We start from the raw sequence: 7,485 nt of genomic DNA, 5'->3' as shown, positions 1-7,485 counted from the left end.
TTCAAAGACCTAGAAGGAGATAAAAAATAAATTAAACAGAAATCAAAATTAATCAACATTGATAGAAATAATAGATATTTACTTTTTTATTGAGATACAATAAATTAAAATGTAACAAATTATATTTGTTCAGAACGTTTTTTTCAAGAAAGAATAGACCTTAAATTACCTTCAATTTCATTTACTCTTTATCACTTTTTCTAATTCAAGGAATTAGAAAGAAATAAAAAATAAACCGAAATCACAAAGTTAATCAATATTGGTAGAAATAATAGATATTTATTTTTTTATTGAGACACAATGCAGTAAAGATCTTTTAATCGCCGATAATTTATACCTACGCGTTATAGTTACGCGTTTGTGCCTAAATTTTTATTCAATTATTGAATACTTGTTCAATAATTAGCGCGTAAGACAAAACCTCAGTTCGGTGTGAACGCAGCCTTAAAATCATGCCGCATCGCATAGCGGATACGGCACGGTACGGGACAGCTAGGGAAACGAAAGCGAGAACCGGGGATGATCTCGCCGCGAGTCGTGACTGGTCGGCCGATGCGCTGCCGAATAAACATCGTAGCTCACCGATAATAGCCGAAGCGCCGTAAGGTGCCGCTCGGCTTGCAGGAGCGAGACAGAGGAGGCCGTGCGAACGCCATGGTGTGTGACTGGCAACGTCACTGTCGTCGTCGTCGTTGCCGTCGCCGCCGTCGTCATTCTTAAAATTCCGTCGTCGTCGTGAAAGTAGTGTCAGCGAAAAAAAACAAAAAACAGTCGTGACGGTCACGCGTTATTTCTCGAAGGTGTCGTCGTGTATGAGGTTGGTCGCGTGCGCGCGAATTCAACCGCGAGATCTCGTTCACGATTCACGAGAGCGCGTGCGAGTGAGTGAGAGAGAGAGAAAAGAAGGAGAGGAGAGGAAAACATATATATGTAAAAGGCCCGTGAGGGACGCGGCGCCGTGTCATCCTTTCTTTTTTTTTTTTTAATTAAAAATCCCTTGGTGTGCTCCGCGCGCGCGCGCGCGCATCTTCCGCGGAACCACCGTCGGATCTCGTCTGGTCTCATCGCCACTCCGCTCCGTATCCATTCCGCTCCGCTCTGCTCCGCGCTGTGCCGTTGATGCGCGGTGTGCCTGCAGTGCATAGTGTATACACGTACGAGGCCGCGTGCGCGCGCGCGCGCGCGTCCGCTCGCGCGTGCTACGTGGTGTATGTATGTGTGTGTGTGTGTGTGTGGTGTGTGTGTATGCGTGTGTGTGTGTCCGCGGTGAGTGCCTTCGTGTTTGCGCTTCTGTGTATCGAGAAGAGAGTGCGTTACGGTTCCAACCGAGGTGAGCTTTTTAGTACGAATATTGTCGGGCCAGCGAGCGAGAGTGCGGCCGACGCGAGACGCGCCGCGCGTTTACCGGCATCCTACGATTTCCGCTTCGTGTCATCGTGTTTTTATTGTGTCGTATCCGTAGTCGTTGTTGTCATTATCGTCGTCGTCGTCGTCGTGTGATCGTCGTGTGATCGTGTACCAGTCTCCCGGTTCTCCAGTCCCTCCCCTCCGCCGTCTGTCAGTGTCGCAGTTAACGACCCGGTGCATCGTGACCGCGGTGAGCCTGCGGTCTCCCCGGGTGGCTCGCGGTGGTCCCCGTCGTAAAAGAGTGCGCCATGCGAGAGAGGGATAAATCGGTGACTGGCAGGCGGCGGCCATCTTCCAGATGAGTTTTTCCTCCTTTCTTCCGATAAACGAAGCACGCTATGCCGTGAAAGAGAAGGACAGCGAAGACGAGAGAAATCGTAAAAAAGAGAGAGACCTTCCCCTCCTTGATTGATAGAGAACGAGAGAAAGAGAGAAAGGACGACAAGAAAAAGAGAAGGGAGAACAAGAAGGTGCGAGAGGGAAGGAAATTTGTCCGCGTCTATCATATATGCGACGAGAGATGCGGTGAACGGCGCGTGCTGCTCGGCGAAGTCACGAAATTTCACGAGCGCGTGTCGCCACTTCGACCAGGCCTTCGCTTCTCCGTCTGTGAGTGTGAGAAAGAAGAAAACGGCCGCTCTCGTGCGAGCGAGAGAGAGACAGCAGACATATTAGGAAGTGTGCTGCCTTGCCGCGCGTGTACGAGAAAGAGAGAGACGAAAGGACGGCAGAGAGCGAAGGCAGAGCGGAAGACAGAGAGAGAGAGAGAGAGAGAGAGAGAGAGAGAGAGAGAGACGGGTGCGGGGGAAGAAAACGGAAGCAGCGGTGCTGAGTGAAAAGAACACGGAGAGGCCTGACCCCCTATCGCCGCGCGTTTACTTCGTAATCGCGTCGTTTTCGCGAGAACGCGAGAGACCGGTGGAAGGAAGAGTGAAGAACAGGAGTACATAAAAGGAGTCGAAGGAGAAAGAAAGAAGGAAGAAACAAGTGAGTCGCGCCGCACATTCGCCGGGGGACGGTCGTGTCTCCCGTCTCTGCTTCGGATCTTCGACGAGTGCGGTTTAGTTTGGAGAGCGGTGAATCGATTTACTCGCTGTGTGTAACCTCCAAGTCTCCGGCTGGACGTCGCGAGAAGACTGGGAGGCGGCTGCGGGAGAGAAGAGGGAGGGACGAAGGGTGGAAGGCAGGCAGGCCTCGACGACCCGAGCCATCGCCTTGTCGTCGCCGTCGCCGTCGTCGCCGTTGTTGTCGCCGCCTCGCCTCGTCTCGTCTCGTTTCGTCTCGCCTCACCTCGTCTCTCACGTTCGGATCTCTCGCGTCTATCACGCAAACTTGAGCCGTTTTTTCGAAAGCGGTTTTTTTGAAGTCTGTTGGAGATACCAAGCGACCGGAGCTAATCGCGGCTGATAATTCGTGCTCACGCCGCGGATGTCGATTCCCAGGGTGGATCGCATTGCAGGTTGGATTCGCGAAGGATCGGATCGATCGGCGAGATTAAACGGTTGGTCGTCGCCGACCGTGTCTCCGCTGTCTCGATCAATTTGCTCTCTTACTCTCTTTAGTCAAAGCCGGCGCCTACGCGGTCGGTATTGTTGCGCTGTAATTTTGTCGACACCGATATCGGGGCCAATAGGCCTGCCTCTTTTTCAGTTGAACTTCTTGTACCGTTTCGTCTTTTCTCTTTTTTTTTCTCTCCAACAGAGAACCTTGCAAGGTTAACTGCTAAAAACAACAGAGGATTGATTGCATATCTTGAAATGAGATGAAAATTAGCAAAGTGAACAAATTCACTAGTTGTTTATCAATGAAATCATATGTTCGCGTTACTCTTGAAATTTGAATAGTTTTCGCACTAAAATGAGATAAATATATATTAGAGCATTGAAGAAAACTAAAGCAAAGATATACTCTAATTTTTTTAGAATAGAATCTCACTTTAAAGAGTAAAAATTGAGTCTGTCTTGAAAATGAGCAGCTTTTTAATCTTTGAGAGTGAGATTTACAGTGAGACTCTTTACAGTGAGATTCACTCTAAAGCGGCGTCTATAATTATAGTCTATTATTCTCTTCACATTTGTGATTAGTCAATTTCTTGCGACTTAGAGCTTAAAGCTTAAAATTTACGCCTTAAAATCTCATTGCAGACGCAACTTAAAGATTTTAAAGAGTACTGAATGTAAAAAGTACAGCGGACGGAATTTATAAATATTGTAACGACTTTTTTGGTCACTTTTGTAATTTTCACCTCATTTCAAAATATACATTCGATTCTCAGATTTAATAAGAAGCAAAGCGCGACGAACCATGATAATAAGACACGATTCACGCGAAAAAAAAAGGAACGATCGTAACATATTTTTCGTACGATTCGATGTAACTGCGACGTAATTCGAGATAGAGGAAAGGAGCTCTAATTATCGGCGATCAACGCCATCTTCACGATTTCGGAAGAGAATCCTTGTTGCTCGATTTAAGCGACTTTTCTATTCCTACATTACGTTCCGGCACACGATAGAAATTCGCTTGAATCGATTGAGCGCAATGTCGCGTGCCGTCGTGTAGTTCGGGCTTAAATCCGAGCGGCCCTCGAAAATGCCGGCGCCCTTGGTTTACATCGGCACATAACCTCATCTCACCGATCCTCTTTTAGGATTCGCCTTCGGATTCGCAAAGGTTTCGAGCGTCATTCTTTTCCGCTGCACTTTTCTCACTTTTTCAAGCTGCTCATACTTGATTCCTGTATTTAAAACCGTCTTAAATAACAGTCTTAATGTCATGATCCAATCGCAGAGTGTATTAATATCTTAAGACATTAGTTAAGCCGGTATTCATAATCGATTTCTACAGTTGAGACTGGCTTAAGAGAGGCTTGTATGTATATGTGCATGTATATATTTAGCATCTTAAGCATTAAAACGGTTTTAAAATAAAAAACTATGAATACCGATCTTAAGATCAAACTTGTCATTTTGAAAAAAGAAAGAGAATCGCGATTTAGAAAATAGGTTTGTCTTTTATTTTGGATGCATGTTATGAAATTATTCGGAATAAATTCCAATTGGAATCGTTTAATTATTCTCTAGATTTTTATTGTATTTTTTAGAGAAAATGGAATAATTTCAATTGAAATTTATTCCGAATAATTTCATAATACTTGTCCTAAATTGTATACTAGAATTTTCCTTCTCGCTTTTCTTTCTCTAAATTTCGAACGTGTACACTTTAAAAAATATCCATGAGAATCCATGTAAATCCATATCATGTTAGTGTTAAAATCTATTTAATAGTGACAATTATATTGACATTGCATGGTATTATTTTTTAAAATATGTATTGTATTTATTTCATTTTAAGTACAAAAAGTATATACTATTCTGTGAAAAAAAATTTCCTTGAAAATGAACGAATCAAAATACTTTTATTAAATTCTTTATAGATAATTCTAGAGATAATCAGGTGTCAATGTTATAATGATCGAAATTCTGATTGATCAGAATCAATCAGAATCTTTCCTGATATGTTCATTTTTAGTAGAAATTTTTCTCAATGCAGTTATAAAAAATAAACCTAATAGACAGCAAACGGAAAAATCCTTCATGTTATATTTTTTTAATATTCGAATTTTGCGCTCGTGTATTCGGGATGGGTTCCTGATTTATCATGCCGTTGGCTGCGTTCAGTAAACTCAACAGTTGAGTGAGATGTATTCTTCTAGATCTAATGACAGTATTCATAATCCATTCAGTCTTCTTCAAGACTGTCATAAGTATTGTCTTAAGACGCAATCCTCTGATTGGTTCGTGACTTTTTAAGATTACTTAAGATGACTTGAATATAAGATCTGACTACATTGAAAAAAGAATTTTCTGAATCTAAGTAATTTGTTTCTTGAATAATTCCAAATAAACATTTCTTTATTGCAAATAAATATTCACTGAGAAAAAAATGCTTGTTGATTCAATTAAAGTCTATATTATGGTTGTCACTAACACAAGTGATTAATTCATGTATATTTTTATTGACATAAAGACATAAATTATTATTTCAATAATCAAGGCCTTTATGTCAATAAATATACATGAATTAATTATGTTAATGACAGCCCATAATATAAACTTTAATTGAATTAACAGCATTTTTTTCTCAGTGTTAAAATGTAAATCATCTGAGTGACACGTTGTCGTACACGAACGTGTGTTCTAAAAATGTGTGATTTTTATATTTGATCTTAAGATTTCTACTTTTTAAGTTTTAATATGTTCAACAAAGCTTCACTACAATGCTTTATGTTCTGTGATGATTAACAACGCTGCATCTTTGTCAATTTGCGAGTGACTTAAACATTATGGATATGTGATTTATTTATACTTGTATCATTCTTGCTGAGGAGGACTCCAAAGAAAGTCGAAACGTTCAAAATAAAGAAGACATCAATCCAATATGTGATTATTGATTGTTCACTAAATAATTGCGCCGATATTTATCGTTGCTGACTCTCATTAGTCTACTATATTTATCTTTTTATATTGTTTAAAATCCGAGAGTCCTTATTTATTAATTATTGTTACTGTTTAAAATGTAAACATATATTACTTGTAACAAGATTCAGAAAATTTTTTTTCAGTGTATGAATACCGGCCCTACAAGTCTGGTTGGATGATCTAGAAGAATACTAATAACAGCGAGCATTCACTCAGCTGATGGAGTCTGCCGAATGCAGACTCCATTATGCGCATTGCTGCACCTGGTAGTAACACTCTTACGTAGTAGCACATCCCCTCTTCCTCTTGCTCTCGCTGATCTTGGCTTTCTTTCCAATATTACGGCGGATGAGACATATCTATGGAGAAATTATTCTCGAGGTGAAAATCTCTCGCGTATTCGGGCCTGTTCGCAGATGAGGATATACTCGAGAACGCGCGAAGTGGCGCGCGTCGATTCCACCGTCGATCATCGGTTTATTTTCTCCCGGGTTTTCGTTTGCCTTCGTATTCATGTATTCCTTGGACGACACAGTGTACGCTCGGAACATACATTGTCCATCGTAATGAATTCCGTGTTGACGGACACTCTCCGCGCGGCCGAGGACTAATTTGAGAAGCGATCGGTGACTCGCCTCGTCAGTACGATCGATCCGTTCGGCCAACTTCTGATTTCCGTCGTAGGACAATGACGTGGTAGATTGTAAGGGGATAACGGTGCTCATAACGCATAACACGGCGCATTGCACGGCGTACGCGCGTGTCTTTTCGCAGGGACGAACAAATCCGCAAAGCGAGTCTCTCGAAGTAGCCGCCGATCGATAATCGTTCGATGGCACTCGCTCGAACTATGGCTGCGTTCAGCGGAAAAGGAAGTTTCGCGACTGTTGTAAAATTCTTTAATATGCTTCTTTAATATGCGTCTTAGGCTTAAAACAAAGTGAAATGAAACAGGCAATAGAAACTGTGTATACTAGGTTGCGATCTACTTCGTGTTGAGAAAAATTTCTGGTCGAAAATGGATGAGTCAGAAAATTCTTATATCAAGCAGATTTCTGCTTTTCAGCTAGAATTATAATTGATTTAGAACATTTCTGGTTTGTTCAATTTTTAATCAAAATTCCAATTAATACAATCAGAATTCTTTCCAGTAATTATGTAAATATTTACACGCAAGTGCTTTCTTGGCCAATTCTGGGAATAAAATTCTTTCTTCTATTAGTCAACAAAGCATTTGTATCGTTAAGTGGATCACACTTTAGAATACACATTTCCGATAGGATGAAATCTGTTTCTCTGTGCGCTTTTTATTGTGTTTAAGAGGATTCTAAAGTCGATTTTACCGATTCAGTAGGATTTGCATACCTACGATTTATGTGTCATTGACATCACTACACTCTGCTACATCAATCGCATGTACACATACAAATTTTCTAATTAATCTTTTATATTAGATACCTAAGCCTAATTCTAAGAACTCAATTATTTGTTTATGTAATCTCTACTCCAAATGTCAGAAACTGACAAAATTGATTTTTCAATTTTTTGTTTTTGGCATAAATTCGATCGAACTTATATTTTAATTGTGAAAAAGCAT

General features: G+C 41.3%; 1 protein-coding gene across 5 annotated transcripts in view; it reads left to right on the top strand.

Moving 5' to 3' along the window:
* Window positions 1-662: 662 nt before the first annotated feature.
* Window positions 663-7,485, top strand: part of LOC108693167 (serine/threonine-protein kinase tousled-like 2) — a 58,282-nt gene continuing 51,459 nt past the window's right edge. Inside the window, exon 1 of one of the 5 annotated variants that reach the window (XM_018201961.1) lies at window positions 663-2,866. The gene's annotated coding sequence lies outside the window, so the exon portion shown is untranslated. The remainder of the gene's footprint in view (window positions 2,867-7,485) is intronic. The other 4 variants (XM_018201960.1, XM_018201959.1, XM_018201958.1 and 1 more) reach the window with 4 other exon arrangements.

The sequence above is a fragment of the Atta colombica genome, unplaced genomic scaffold, assembly GCF_001594045.1.
Source record: "Atta colombica isolate Treedump-2 unplaced genomic scaffold, Acol1.0 scaffold88, whole genome shotgun sequence".
Taxonomy (NCBI): domain Eukaryota; kingdom Metazoa; phylum Arthropoda; class Insecta; order Hymenoptera; family Formicidae; genus Atta; species Atta colombica.
Note: the sequence above shows the minus strand (reverse complement) of the source record. Positions and strands in the feature narration are given on the sequence as shown.